Source organism: Sarcophilus harrisii, chromosome 2, assembly GCF_902635505.1.
Source record: "Sarcophilus harrisii chromosome 2, mSarHar1.11, whole genome shotgun sequence".
Classification (NCBI taxonomy): domain Eukaryota; kingdom Metazoa; phylum Chordata; class Mammalia; order Dasyuromorphia; family Dasyuridae; genus Sarcophilus; species Sarcophilus harrisii.
The window spans coordinates 320,516,034-320,531,327 of NC_045427.1; the positions used below are offsets into that span (position 1 = coordinate 320,516,034).

The 15,294-nt window shown below is 32.6% G+C and overlaps 1 protein-coding gene across 1 annotated transcript in view; it reads right to left on the bottom strand.

Annotated features, from left to right (window-relative positions):
* KCNH5 (potassium voltage-gated channel subfamily H member 5) overlaps positions 1 to 15,294 on the bottom strand; it is a 442,192-nt gene that overhangs the window by 380,113 nt on the left and 46,785 nt on the right. The gene's annotated exons all lie outside the window — the stretch shown is intronic.

Below are 15,294 nucleotides of genomic sequence, written 5' to 3' on the forward strand. Positions count from 1 at the left end.
GAAGAGATTCAGAGAGGGGAGAGAGGGATCCTAAAGAGGGTGAGCGGTGTGATACAAGTGGGGCCCATAAGTTTAAAACTGGGGAAGAGGGTTAGGGGGGAGGGGCAAGAAAAAGAAAAGCATAATCTGGGGATAATAAGATGGCGGAAAATACAGAATTAGTCATTTTAACCATAAATGTGAATGAGATAAACTCTCCCATTAAGCAGAGGCCGATAGCAGACTGGATCAAAAGTCAGAACCCTACAATATGTCGTTTACATGAAACACATTTAAAGCAGGGAGATACATACAGAGTAAAGGTAAAAGGCTAGAGCAGAATCTATTTTGCTTCAGGTGAAGCCAAAAAAGCAGGGGTAGCCATCCTTATCTCAGATCAAGCAAAAGCAAAAATTCGTCTAATTAAAAGTGATAAGGAAGGAAACTATATCTTGCTAAATGGAAGCATAGACAATGAAGCAATACCAATACTAAACATATAGGCAACAACTGGGATAGCATCTAACTTCCTCAAGGAGAAGTTAAGAGAGTTGCAAGAAGAAATAGACAGCAAAACTATAATAGTGGGAGATATCAACCTTGCACTCTCAGTATTAGATAAATCAAACCACAAAACAAACAAGAAAGAAATTAAAGAGGTAAATAGAATATTAGAAAAATTAGGTATGATAAATCTTTGGAGAAAACTGAATGGAGACAGAAAGGAATATATTTTCTTCTCAGCAGTTCATGGAACATCTATACAAAAATTCACCATATACTAGGACATAAAGACCTCAAATTTAAATGCAGGAAGGCAGAAATAGCAAATGCTTTCTTTTTAGATCACAATGCAATAAAAACTACATTCAACAAAAAGTTAGGGGTAAATAGACCAAAAAGGAATTGGAAACTAAATAAACTCATCTTAAAGAATGATTGGGTGGACACAATTAATAATTTCACTCAAGATAATGACAACAGTGAGACATCATACCAAAATTTGTGGGATGCAGCCAAAGAGGTAATAAGGGGAAATTTTATATCCTTAGAGGCTTACTTGAATAAAATAGAGAAAGAGAAGATCAATGAATTGGGCTTGCAACTTAAAAAGCTAGAAAAAGACCAAATTAAAGACTCTTAATCAAATACTAAACTTGAAATTCTAAAATTAAAAGGAGAAGTTAATAATATTGAAAGTAAAAAAGAACTATTGAACTAATAAATACAACTAAGAGTTGGTTTTATGAAAAAAATCAATAAAATTGATAAACCTCAGGTAAATCTGATTAGCAAAAGGAGAGAGGAAAATCAAAGCAGTAGTCTTAAAAATGAAACGGGAGAACTTTCCACCAATGAAGTGGAAATTATGGAAATAACAAGGAGTTAATTTGCTCAACTTTATGCCAATAAATTTGATAACCTAAGTGAAATGGATAACTACCTCCAAAAATATAGGCTTCCCAGATTAACAGAGGAGGAAGTAAATTGCTTAAATAGTCCTGTTTTAGAAAAAGAAATAGAACAACCTATTAATCAACTCCCTAAGAAAAAATCCCCAGGACTAGATGGATTTACATATGAATTCTACCAAATATTTAAAGAACAATTAGCCCCAATGCTATATAAACTATTTGAAAAAATAGGGATTGAAGGAGTCCTACCAGATTCCTTTTATGACACAGACATGGTACTGATACCTAAACAAGTAGGTTGAAAATAGAGAAAGAAAATTATAAACCAGTCTCCCTAATGAATATTGATGCTAAAATCTTAAATAAGATATTAGCAAAAAGACTACAGAAAATCATCCCCAGGATAATATACCATGATCAAGTAGGATTTATGCCAGGAATGCAGGGCTGGTTCAATATTAGGAAAACTATCAGTATAATTGGTCACATTAATAACCAAATTGACAAAAACCATATGATCATCTCAATAGATTGCAGAAAAAGCATTTGATAAAATCCAACATCCATTCCTATTAATAATCTCTTTTAATTAGATCAATTTTTGCTTTTGCTTCATCTGACTTCACCTGAAGCATAGTAGATTCTGCTCCAGCCTTTGGTTTTTACTCTGGTCTGATAGTTCTGGAATTTAGCCACAATATTTCTTGGAGTTTTGATTTTGGGATCTCTTTCAGTAGGTGATCGATGAATTCTTTCAATGTCTATTTTACCTCCTGTTTCTATAACATCTGGGCAGTTCTCTATGATGATTTCCTGAAAAATAGTGTCTAGGCTTTATCATGATTTTTCAGGGAGTCCAATAATCCTTAGATTATCTCTCCTAGATCTATTTTACAGGTGTGTTGTTTTCCCAAGTCAGTATTTAACATTTTTTTCTATTTTTCTTTCTTTCTTTTTTTTTTTTTTTTTGTTTGTTTTTTTTTTTGTTTTGCTTGATTGATTTTTGGTGTCTCCTCAAGTCATTCATTTCCATTTGTTCAATTTTGATTTTTAATGTATTATTTTCTTCATTTGCTTTATTATTTATTTTTGTAATTGCCCAGTTGAGTTTTTAAATGCGTTTTTGGTTCTATGGAATTTTACCATTTCACCAATTTTATTTTTTAGGAGTTATTTTCTTTTTCCAATTCACTAATTCTGTTTTTTATGTGTCTTTATCCACTCTATCTTTTAATGAGTTACATGTCTTATCCAGACCCTGTTACAAAGCTTCGCTTTCCTTTCCCCATTTTTCTTCTAGATCTCTTTTAAGAGCCTTTTTAATTTCTTCTGTGAGTGCCTTGTGTGATGGGGACCAGATTATATCACCATCTGGGGCTTCATCTGGAGACAATCTGCTTTTAGTCTCCTCAGGATTTACAGTCTGCTATCTTTTAGGATTGAAGCTATCTAAAGTTAGAACTCACTTTACCTTTTTACTCATTTTAACCACAACAAGAAAACAAAGCTGCAGTCTGATTTGGGGGCAATGTGGGATTACTGAGCTTCCACAGACAACAGGAAGTAGTAGTGAAGCACCAGTGGGACAGAAATGGCTGTGCTGTGCTGATCCCAGTATCTGCACTGAGATAGTGCTGAGTGCCTCTGGGAGCTGGGTGGGTGTGGCCAGGTCCAGAGAGAGATTCTAGTGTTTTGGGGTTATAGTCTTTACCCCGCTGTGTTTATAGCTTCTCTACTGATACACTGGCTTTCTGCCAGAGCAGAGTAGTCAAAAAACTGTAATCAAGTTCTCTCCACAAATTTTCAGCCTGAGAAGATCACACCCCACACCCTTCTGGTCTGCTCAGCATGAGCTGTTTCCTGTGCTCTCACTGTCTATGTGCCTGAGTTTCTGCCTGACCTAGCCCTGTTCCATCCCCACATGTGAGAAAAAAACAGACCTTTTCTAGTTAATTTCAAGATTATCTTCTGTTGGTAATATGTTGTACTCCCAATATTCATGAGTTTTGACAGTCAAGCACTAATTCCAAGGTTGAGTTTCATAAAAAACATTGTGTGTAAAAGAGAGATCAGATTGATGCATGTGTCCTCTCCACCATCTTTGTTCCTCTTCTATTGTAATATATGCTTTCTTGAAATGGAAATTTACTTTTTTATATATTTTGACCCCTCCGTGATGTTCTGCTGGGCATGTAACAATATTTTGTTTTGTTTTATTCTTCTTTCTTTCTATTCTGATTTTTCTTATTTTGTATTTAGTTCAATAAATATTTTTTAAAAACTCAAAAAACAGAAATAAATATGATATCAATTATAAATGTGAAATCATGCAAAACATCTTTCCATATTAGCCATATTGTCAAAAAAGCTAGAAAAATAAAATTAAAAAGATCATACTTCAATCTCTACTTATACTTCATTAATTCTATCTTTCTGATGGTAGAGAGCATTCTTTATCATAAGTCCTTCAGAATAGTCTTGGATTACTGTATTGTTGAATAATAGCTATTGCTAAATCATTCACAGTTACATCATATAATATTGCTATTACTAGTTATAATGCTCTATTTGTTCTGCTCACTACACTTTGCGTCAATTCAGATAAATTAAATACATTATTTTTTAAAAATGTTTTAGAATCTAAATGGAAGTAGTGATTTTTATAATCTAGTTCATTAAGAACAATTCAAGCTATCATGCCATATTAACCTTATTTCCTTTTTAGAAAGAATTACTTTAAGTCTACTAACTGAGGCAGTGAGATTGTCCAATGGATAGTGTATTGGGCCTGAAGTGAGAAAGACTCAATTTCCTGAGTTCAAATCTGGCCTCAAACACTTACTGGACAAGTCACTTATCCCTCTTTGCCTCGGTTTCCTCATCTCCAAAATGAACTGGAAAAGGAAATGGCAAACTACTTCAATATCTTTGCCAAGAAAACCTCAAATGAGGTCATGAAGAGTTAGATGCAATTGAAATGACTGAACAATAACAAACTGGTAGATCTCAGCAATGTCATATGCATAAAAAAGCTGGATTATATAAATAACAATATATTTGTGAACAAAATGAAGAAGTGTAGACTAATTTTAGAAATGGTCAATTACTCACACACAAAATATGATTGTTAATGCCTTGATGGCAATTTGGAAAATAGAATCTAGTGGAGTATCACATCATTCCATCATGGTTTCTAGAACATTCAACTTCTTATCAATGGTTTGGATGAAAACATGGATAATCAGGAATTATCCTCAGAGATGAAAAGAAATATCCAGACAATAGAGAGTGGATCCAAAAAGGGCCAGAGAAACTAAAACGATAAGCCACATCTAGTAAGATGGCATCAAATAAGTATGATAAATCCTGACTTTGCATTAGGAAAATCAATTTAGCAAGTATATGATGGTTAGATGATAATAAATGCACTTGTTTTATTGGAATGCAACTTAATGTGACTAAACAGAAATATTCCCTCAAAAAATGTCATGTAAGACTGCATTGATAGAAGTTTGGTGTCCTGAATGAAATAGAGAATGGTTTTTCAATATTTTGCCCTGATTAGACCAATACAAAACATTGTATTTAACTATGGACATCTCAGTTCAAAAAGTATATTTACAAACTGGAGCATATTCAGACACAGTAAACAATAGTGAAAGGGCCAGAAACCAAGTTGAAATTGCACAGAGAATGCAAAACATGACAACTACCTTCAGATATATAAAGGAAAGTCATATTTGTTTCACTTGATCCCAGAGGGACAAACTAAAGACAGATTATGCATTTGATATGTAAACAAACTTCTTAATAATTAGAGTGTCAGAAAGTAGAAGAGTAAGAGTGGCAACATCCACACCTTAAGAAATATTCTTCTGGGGCAGCTAGATGGCTCAGTGGGATAGAGCACCAGACCTGAAGTCAGGAGGACCTGAGTTCATCTGATCTCAGACACTTGCTAGCTGTGTGAAGCTGGGCAACTCACTTAGCCCTAATTGCCTTGTAGAAAAAAATAGAGAAGGAAAAAAAGAAAGAATCTTCCTTAATTTTTAGCAAAATAATCATAATGCTGATAATAATTTGGCAAATGTAATGAAGCATTGTTAATTAACCTGATGAGTAAATGATCTTCCTCAATTTAACAAAGTATTAACAAAAATTGGTGAATATACTGAATGACTATTAATTATTCTATTTTAAAATGATAATCACTTTTAGTTTTAACCTGAAGAAGAAACAAGTGTAAGAAACTCAAACAAAATTTAGAAAAAAAGGAGAATTATCTTTATTTCTGGTCTAATAACTTATTTTGTTTTATTATAAATAAACAAGCTATAAAACTTAAGCAAGCTGAGGTATTCTATATATATTCATACCACAGAAGAATAAAGCCAAAAAGAGGAGGGTGGGGTAAGACAAGAATCCATTGAATTTGGATGTCCATGGTCTACTATGGGGAAAAGTTCAGTTAAAACAAAAATCATACCAATATTTGTGTAATGAAAGAAAAACTTACTATTTAAATGAAAAAAAAAATAGAACCCAACATATCACTGTCACTAAGAATGTTACTCATATTATATTCAAGAAACTGTTGAAACTGGTGAGGAGTGAAAACTTTTTCAAATAAAATATAAAATCATATGAATATAGTTCATGATTTGGCTTTCCCAATTTAAAATCATCAGTTGTGGAAAACTCACATAAGTCCTTTAGATAATTCTCTGTTAGAGAAATAATAATTTTTAGTAATTTTTCTTCTCTTCCAAAGTTTAGTTCATATTTTCTCACCTCATGTGTTAACATCTAGTGGTTGAAGTTTAATGTTTCCTTCACTATTAACCCGTTCTCTTCTAAGAAAAGTTTAGAAAAAAAGAAAAGAAAAGAAAAAGTAAACAGTGAAGAGGAGAGGATTTAAAATAACAAACCATACTTTGCAACTGATCCCTTCATTTGACATTCTAGTTTCCTCTATTGTGCCCGATTTCTCTCCTCTATATCAAATAGCAAGTGTTATTGTTTATATCAGTTGTAAGGAATTTGTTATACAGAACTTATGATTAAAGCAATTTCCATTCATCTCCTTTTTCTCAGATAGATTGTAACCTTCTGGAGGACAGGAAATGTGTCATATGTATGTGAATCCCCCACAGATGAACTACAGGACCAACAGCAAAGTGAACATTGCCTAAACTATCACTCATTTATTTAATATTTCTTTCTGATCATTCTAAAGAAAGGCTTAATTTAATTTTAAAGTGAAAAGGAGAAAAAAGCTTCAAAACTTAGATTTTTCCTCCTCAGGCAAAGTTCACATTCTCCTTTAATTTTACATTTACAAATCAACTAGGTGAAAGAGTAGATAGAGCTGGAGAACTGATCAGAAACACGTAAGTTCAAAAAGGGCTTCAGACAGTTTAATAGCTGTGGGCAAGTAACTTGACTTATTCAAGCTTCTGCTTTCTCATCTGTAAAATGTAAATAATTATAAGACCTGCTTCCCAGGATTGTTCTAAGCAGAAAAATGAAACAATAGAGCATTTTGGAAACCATAAAATGCTATATAAATGCTAGCAATTGCTACTATTTTTTGCCAGAAAACAGATAAAGATATTTTATTAACCAAACTAGTTTGAGTCTAATAATAAATAGAATAGCTTAACTCTATTAGTCATAAAAAGTAAATGGGAATGGATCATATTGACATGGTTACTACCCTACAAATACTGATAAGAATAATCTAAACCTGTAATTACAAGTTGTTTCCCTGGACTGTATTGGTTCTCAAATTGTGGTGCTTAGACCTCTGATGGGTCCAAGACCCTTTCAGGGGATCTGAGAGGATGATTTAAATTGTGTTTAATACTTCTAATAAATTATATTTTCCTGAAAATATTCTTTCCTTTCTTGTTTATATAACTTTATAAAACCAGATTTTTCTTCCTATATTTCAACCAAAATAACACACACACAGATCGCAACAGATCAAAAACAGAAGCAAACAGGAGAAACCAGCTGCTTTCTCTTAAGTCAAATAAATTGTAAATCTATTCAGAAATTTGCAAAAATATTAAAACAATACATTTATTCTCATTTTTTGGCTTGAGAAATTTTTTTCAGAAAAAATATGCTACTTATGTTGACATATAATGGATTTTTATTGTTACTTTAAATAAATAAATAATTTAAAATTTTATTAGCTTTAACTTCTAATATTATGTTGTTAAGTCATTCAGTTGTGTCTGAGTTTTTGTGATACCATGGACCATAGCAAGGCAGACTTAGTTCTGTCTTCCACTATATTTCAAAGTCTGTCCAAACTCATGTTCATTTGTTTCCATAAAATCATTTATTCATCTTAGCCTCTGCCCTCCCTTTTGCCTTTTGCCTTCAATCTTTTCCAGGATTAGGATCTTCTCCAATGAGCCTCATCTTCTCATTATATGGCCAAAGTATTTAAGCTTCAGCTTCAATATTTGATCTTCCAATGAATAGCCTGAATTAATTTCTTTAAGTATTGATTATCTGCTCTCCTTGCTGTTCAAGAGATTCCCAAAAGTCTTCTACAGCATCATAAATCAAAAGCATTGATTCTGTGGCATTTAGCATTCCTTGTAGTACAACCCTTGCAACCATACATACTACTGGAAAAACCATAGCTTTGATTATACAAACCTTTGCTTACAAGGTAATATCTTTGCTTTTTAGTATGTTGTTCAGATTTTCTATGGCTTTCCTTTCAAGGAGTAAGCATCTTTTAACTTCATGGCTTCAGTCATAATCTACAGTAATTTTTGAGCCCAAGAATAGAATGTCTAATACTGCTTCCATTTTTCCTCCCCCTATTAGCTAGGAAATGGCACCAGTTGTCAAGATCTCCATTTTTTAACATTAAGCTTCACAACAACTTTTATATTCTCCTTTTTCACTCTCATCAAGACACTTCTTATTCCCTCTTCCTTTTGTATCATCAGAGTGATATTTATCTCCATATATGAGATTTCTGACATTATCCCAGAAACTTTAATTCCAGCTTTTGATTCATCCAGCCTGGCATTTCATGTGATATATTCTGTATGCAAGTTAAATAAATAAGGTAACAATATGTAGTTTTATCATACCATTTTCCAATCTTAAACAATCAATTATTTAATGTTTAGTTCTAACTGTTGCTTCTTGGCTCACATATTGGTTCTTCAGGAGACATTTCCTATGAAATCCAATGAAGATTGGACATTTGATCTCTAGTCCCTCTGACACTTAAAAAACCAGCCTGCTTTTCTGGTGATTCTCAGGTCACTTATTGATAAAGGCTTGCAGAATCATAAATGATAGTTTACTGGCATGTGAAATGAGTGCAATTGTAATTTGTACTGTAATTTGTACATTCCCAAGCATTTTCCTTCTTTAGGATTTAGATAAAAACTTATCTTTTCCACCCCAGTGGCAAGTGTTAAGTCAAACTTCCTGATATATTGAGTGTGCAATTTAATAGCATCATCTTTTAGGTTTTTAAATAGCTCAACTGGAATTTCATCACCTCCACTAGCCTGATTGTTTTCTAAGGCTTTCTAAGGCTCACTTGGCATCATTCTTCAGGATGTCTGGCTATGTATGGATCTATGCTATGCAGAGTTATCTGAGATGAACAGGTCATAGTGGAGAGTTTTTGATTAAAAATAAAAAGAAGGAGGATGAGGAGTAAAAAGAGAAGAAGGAAGAGAAGAAAGAGGAGAAAGAAGAGGAGCAGGAGGAGAAAAGGAGAGGAGAGACAGAAGGGGGAAAGGAAGAAGACAGTGGAGGGCGGATAGGAAGGGAAGAGGGGTAGGAATAGGAGGGAGAAAAGGGGAAGAAAAAAGGAAAAAAGATACAGATTCAGAGAAAAAGAGGAGAGAGAGAGGAAAGAAAAGGAAAGACAAAGACAGAGAGGAAGGGAGAGAGGGAAAAAGAGAGAGAAAGAGAGAGGAGAGAGAGAAACAGAGAGAGAGAGAGAGAGAGAGAGAGAGAGAGAGAGAGAGAGAGCTAGCCTCAGGAAATCAGGAAGAATAGGGTTCAAGTCCCTTCTCTGTCACATACTGACTATGGATTCTAGGAAAGTCATTTAACTTCTCTATATCCTAAGCAGCTTTCTAAGACTATAAGCCACAAAGTGCCAATCTATACTGTTAGAATGAATTTGCTCATCCAGAATTTCCCTATATCAATAAAGTCATAGTCCCTTTTCCTGTCTCTAAATAACAAACATGTTTTCTATCTGCATGATAAGTACAGGCAATATCAAACCTAAATGGAACATAACTTTGATATCACTGACACCTCAGAAAGTTGATGGAAAGATGGGGACACACCCAGACTAAGAATTGGGATCAACAGATAATATACCAAAAGAAGTTTCAATAGTAATCAATCTAGAACCTTAACAAGCCATACAGATACTATGGCATTTCCATGGATAGAATTTCTATGGGTATCAATTTCATATTTAAAGTATACAAAAATGGTCATTGAGATATATAATAGACTAGAGTAAAAGAATATTATTAAGATGGAAACATTCAATATAATGACACTCAATTAATATGTATTAAACCTCTACTATATGAAAAGCAATTAGTGAATCTATAAATTTAACCTAAGTAGCAAAAGTGGACAACTTAAATTGTCCTTGAATTCATTTTTAAAATTTACATCATTGGAAAAAAGATGTAAAGATGAGGTTTTAGAAAAAGCTAATAGCTGCTATTTAGGAAAAGCAACCATCTAACCGACAATAAGGAAAACAATAATTTTGACTTCATGCAAAATAATATATAGGAGAGATAATAATATTAACTTATATTTGTATAGCTCTTAAAAGTTGAACTAGCAGATGCTTGTGAAACAAATGTAGAAGCAGGTAGTGTAAATTAAAATGAATCTGTCTAGATGAGTAAATTAAGGCTACTAGAGGTTAAATTGTTTCTTCATAATTACAAAATAGAAGACTTAACCATTGTTGAAGGTTGGATGTAACACCAGGAACTTCTTAGTCCTTCTTAGTTCAGGTTCAATATTGAGATATACTCATAAATTGCAACAAAAGAACCTATTTTCCCCTAAGATTGCATGAATATGCAAAAATGAACCAAAATTACTTAACTTTTCTGGATACACCATCCCCTGCTTCTCAATTTGAAAATATGTCTGGTCAACAGATCATTAGAGCATAATGTCTTGCATGGTCTAAGACAGGAGCACACTATCTTGCATGGTTTAAGATACCCACCAAGTCTGAAAAGCATAAATTCTACATAACTGGAACATTTTATGCCCTGATGTAAATAAATAGTAGGTTTTATCAGGGAAGCCAGAGCCAATGAGGTCTCAGAGACAGCTTTGTTCTCCGTCAACCCTATGTTGCCTGGTTGTAGGGATAAAGAAGGAAGGATGCTACATTCTGAAGAAGCAGCTTTGCCTTATTACAGCTACTAATTCCAAGTCTAGCGCTTCTTCTTATTGATTGAATATGGCTCAACATTCCAGGAGGAAAGCAGTAAAATAGATTTTGGTTAAACATATATTTGTGTGTGTGTGTGTGTGTGTTGAAAATTGTTAGCATAATTGACTATATCAATAACCAAATGAACAAAAAACATATGATTATCTCAATAGATGCAAAAAAAAAGCATTTGAAAAATCCAACATCCATTCCTATTAAAAACATTAGAGAGTATAGAAATAAATGGACTCTTCCTGGAAATAATCAGTAGCATCTATTTAAAACCATCACCAAGCATCATATGTAATGGTAATAAACTGGAACCATTCCCAAAAAAATAAGAGGTAAAACAAAGTTGCCCACTATCACTATTACTAGTTAATATTGTATTAGAAATTCTAGCTTTGGCAACGAGAGAAGAAAAAGACATTGAAGGAATTAAAGTAATGAGGAAACCAAATTATCACTCTTTGCAGATGATATGATGGTATACTTAGAGAAGCCCAGAAATTCTACTAAAAAGTTATTAGAAATAATCTACAACTTCAGCAAAGTTGCAGGATAAAAAATAAATCCATAAAAATCCTCACCATTTTTATATATCACTAACAAAATCCAACAGCAAGAGATACAAAGAGAAATTCCAGTTAAAATAATTGTCGATAGTATAAAATATTTGGGGATCTATCTGCCAAGGGAAAGTTAGGAACTATATGAGCAAAATTACAAAACATTTTCCACCAAATAAAGTCAGATCTCAACAATCGGAAAAATATCAAGTACTCTTGGATAGGGTGAGTGAATATAAAAAAAAAAATGACAATACTACCTAAACTAATCTATTTATTTAGTACTATACCAGTCAAACTCCCAAGAAACTATTTTACTGACCTAGGAAAAAATAACAACAAAATTCATCTGAAAAAACAAAATGTCAAGAATTTTAAGGGAATTAATGAAAAAAAGCAAATAGAGGTGGCCTAACTGTCCCATATCTAAAACTATATTATAAAGCAGCAGTCATCAAAACCATTTGGTACTACCTAAGAAACAGAGTTTCAACAGATCAGTTGAATAGGTTAGGTTCAAGGCTAAAATAGTCAATGACTATAGTATTTGACAAACCCCAATTTTTGGGATAAGAACTCACTATTTGACACAAACTGGGAAAATTGGAAACTATTAAGGCAGAAACTAGGCATTGACCCACACATAACACCATATGCCAAGATAAGGTCAAAATGGGTTCATGATCTAAACATAAAGAATGATATTATAAACTAATTAAACCATAAAATCGTTTATCTATCAGATCTGTGGAGGAGGAAGGAGTTTCTGACCAAAGAAGGGCTAGTAATCATTGATCACAAAATAGATAATTTTGATTATATTAAGTCAAAAAGTTTTTGTAGAAACAAAACTAATGCAGACAAAATTAAAAGGGAATCAATATTTTTACATTCAACTTTTCTGATAAAAGCTTCATTTCTAAAATATATAGAGAATTAACTCAAATTAGAATTCAAGCTATTCTCCAATTGATAAATGATTAAAAGATATGAACAATTTTCAGATGAAGAAATTGAAACTATTTAGTCATATGAAAAGGTGCTCCAAATCACTATTGATAAGAGAAATGCAAATTAAGACAACTCTGTGATGCTACTACATGCCTGTCAGATTGGCTAAGATGACAGGAAAAGCAAGCATGAATGTTGAAGGGGATGTGGGAAAACTGTGACACTGATACATTGTTGGTGGAACTTTGAATGGATTCAACCATTCTGGAGAGCAATTTGGAATTATGCTCAAAAAGTTATCAAACTGTATACCCTTTGACCCAGCAGTGTTTCTACTGCTTTACATCCCAGAGAGATCTTAAAGGAGGGAAAGGGACCCAAATGTGCAAAAGTGTTTGTGGCAGTCCTTTTTATATTGGCTAGAAACTGTAAACTGAATGGATGTCCATCAATTGGAGAATGGCTGAATAAATTGTGGTATATGAATGTTATGGAATACTACTGTTCTATAAGAAGTGACCAAAGAATGATTTCAGAGAGGCATGGAGAAACTTACATGGACTGATGCTAAGTGAAATGAGCAGTCCCAGGAGATCTCTATATACAGCAATCACAAGACTATACAGAATCAATTCTGATGGACATGGCTCTCTTCAACAATGAGATAATTCAAACCAGTTCCAATTGTTCAATGATGAAGAAAGCCATATACACCCAGAGAGAGGCTTGTGAGAACTGAGTGTGGACCACAACAAAACATTTTTACACTTTCTGTTGATGTTTGCTTGAAATTTGTTTTCCTTCTCAGGTTTTTTTTTTCCTTTCTAGATCCAGTTTTTCTTATGAACCAAAATAAATGTATAAATATGTATGCATACATTGGATTTAACATATATTTTAATATATTTAACATGTATTGGACTGCTATCTAGGGGAAAGAATGGGGGGAAAGAGGGAAAAAATTAGAACAGAAAGTTCTGCAAGGGTCAATGTTGAAAAATTACCCATGTATATGTTTTATAAATAAAAAGCTTTAATAAAAAAATTTTAAATAAAGAAATAAGAGGATGCAGGAATAGGATTGGAGTAAATAATGAGGTATACATATTAATAGGAATGAAATAAAGAGGGAACAATATGTATGTTTGGAAGGCTAGAAAATTCTTTTAAATTCAGATTAAAAACAAGAGGATAAGGGGAAATGATGGAGAGAAAGATTAAGGGAATAATTGTTGGAGGGGGAAGTATGTTAAGAAATATGATGGCAAAGTAGAAAGTAGAAGTAAAACAGAAAAGTCAGGAGAGATAGGAAATAAGAGATACAATTAAACATAAAATAAAGATTAGGCGTAGAATTTACTATGTAAAAACAAAAGGGGGTAGTAATCATGAGCTCAGACAAAGTTAAAGGTAAAACAGATTTAATCAAAAGAGAAAAATAGGGAAACGATACTACGTCAGCCACATTAATCAGTATTTATCATATAAATATATATATATATATACACACATATGTATATTTGTTTGCATGTATAGATATATATGTATATGTGTATGTGTATGTTGTGTATAAATGGAGAAAGAGCTGTATACATACACACACACACACACACACACACACACACACACACATGCCTAATTGTAGTCTTACGGGAGGGCAGAAGGAAGAGGGAAAAAGGAATAAATAGAAAAATACTGAGCAGAGAAGAATAAAAACCTACTAGGAAGCAAAGAAAAGATGGACTATTAACAAAACATGTAATATTAAAGTAGAAATTTATTGCTTTATATGTTTTGCTGTGTATGTGGAAAAAAATTTTTCTTTTAATATTTTGTAAGTCTAAAATAAATAAAATCATCATTTCATGGACCCTAAATTAAGAGCCACTGTTACAGATATTTAAGATTTCTTTAATAATAATTTAATCCTATATGACCAGTACATTTTCTTTTCTAATCCTAAATTATACCCCTTAGGTTATTTCTTGTGAAGATATCATATTTAAAAATAAAATATAGCATACCATGTGTGTCTTCATTGACTTCTGAGTTACTTACAACTTTGATTTTTGGAGGAAAATGAGATTTTTTGACCTTACAACATGAAGAAAGTATTTGTAGTTGAAATGATAGATTCCTATTTTAAAATGTTAAAAGCAAACAATAAAATTAGTGTAATAATATCTAGGGAAAGGACACCAAGAGAACTTTACCATCAAAAGAAAATGTATCTATGATTTGGAGCCTCTGCAGGAAATCTTCCAGAAACATAAAGAAACTATGTTATCCTGCATGTTTCCAAATTGTTTTTTTTTTAACTGCTTTTACTAATAATCCAGAGCAAATAATGTAATCTCTCTAGGCCTCAGTTTCTTCTTATGTGAAATAAAAAGGTTAGATAAATGAACTTTAAAGATTCCTTGGGATTTAAAGATGTCAATATCTAAAAGCCTACCATTTTATGATTAAAGGTCTTAGATATGTATTTGGCTCTATGGCCCAAACACGATCATGTGTCACACAAATTTTTTCCTCAGTTTTTTTCTTTATTACTTGCTTTGTTTTTTTTTCCTTGTTATGCATGTATATTAACTTTATAATACACATTTCTTTATGAATCAATTTAGGAGAGAAAAATCAAAACAAAAGAGAAAAACCACAGAAGACAAAGAGAAACAGAAAAAGAAGTAAACATAGCATGAATTGATTTACATTCAATCTCCATAGTTCTTTTTCTGGATTTAGTTGGTGTTTCTATCCAAAGTTTATTGGGATTGCCTTGGATCACTAAACCTCTGAAAAAAAACAAATCTTTCACAATTGATCATCACACAATCTTGCTATTACTGTGTACAATGTAGTCCTTATTCTGCTTGTTTTACTCAGCATGACTTCATGTAAA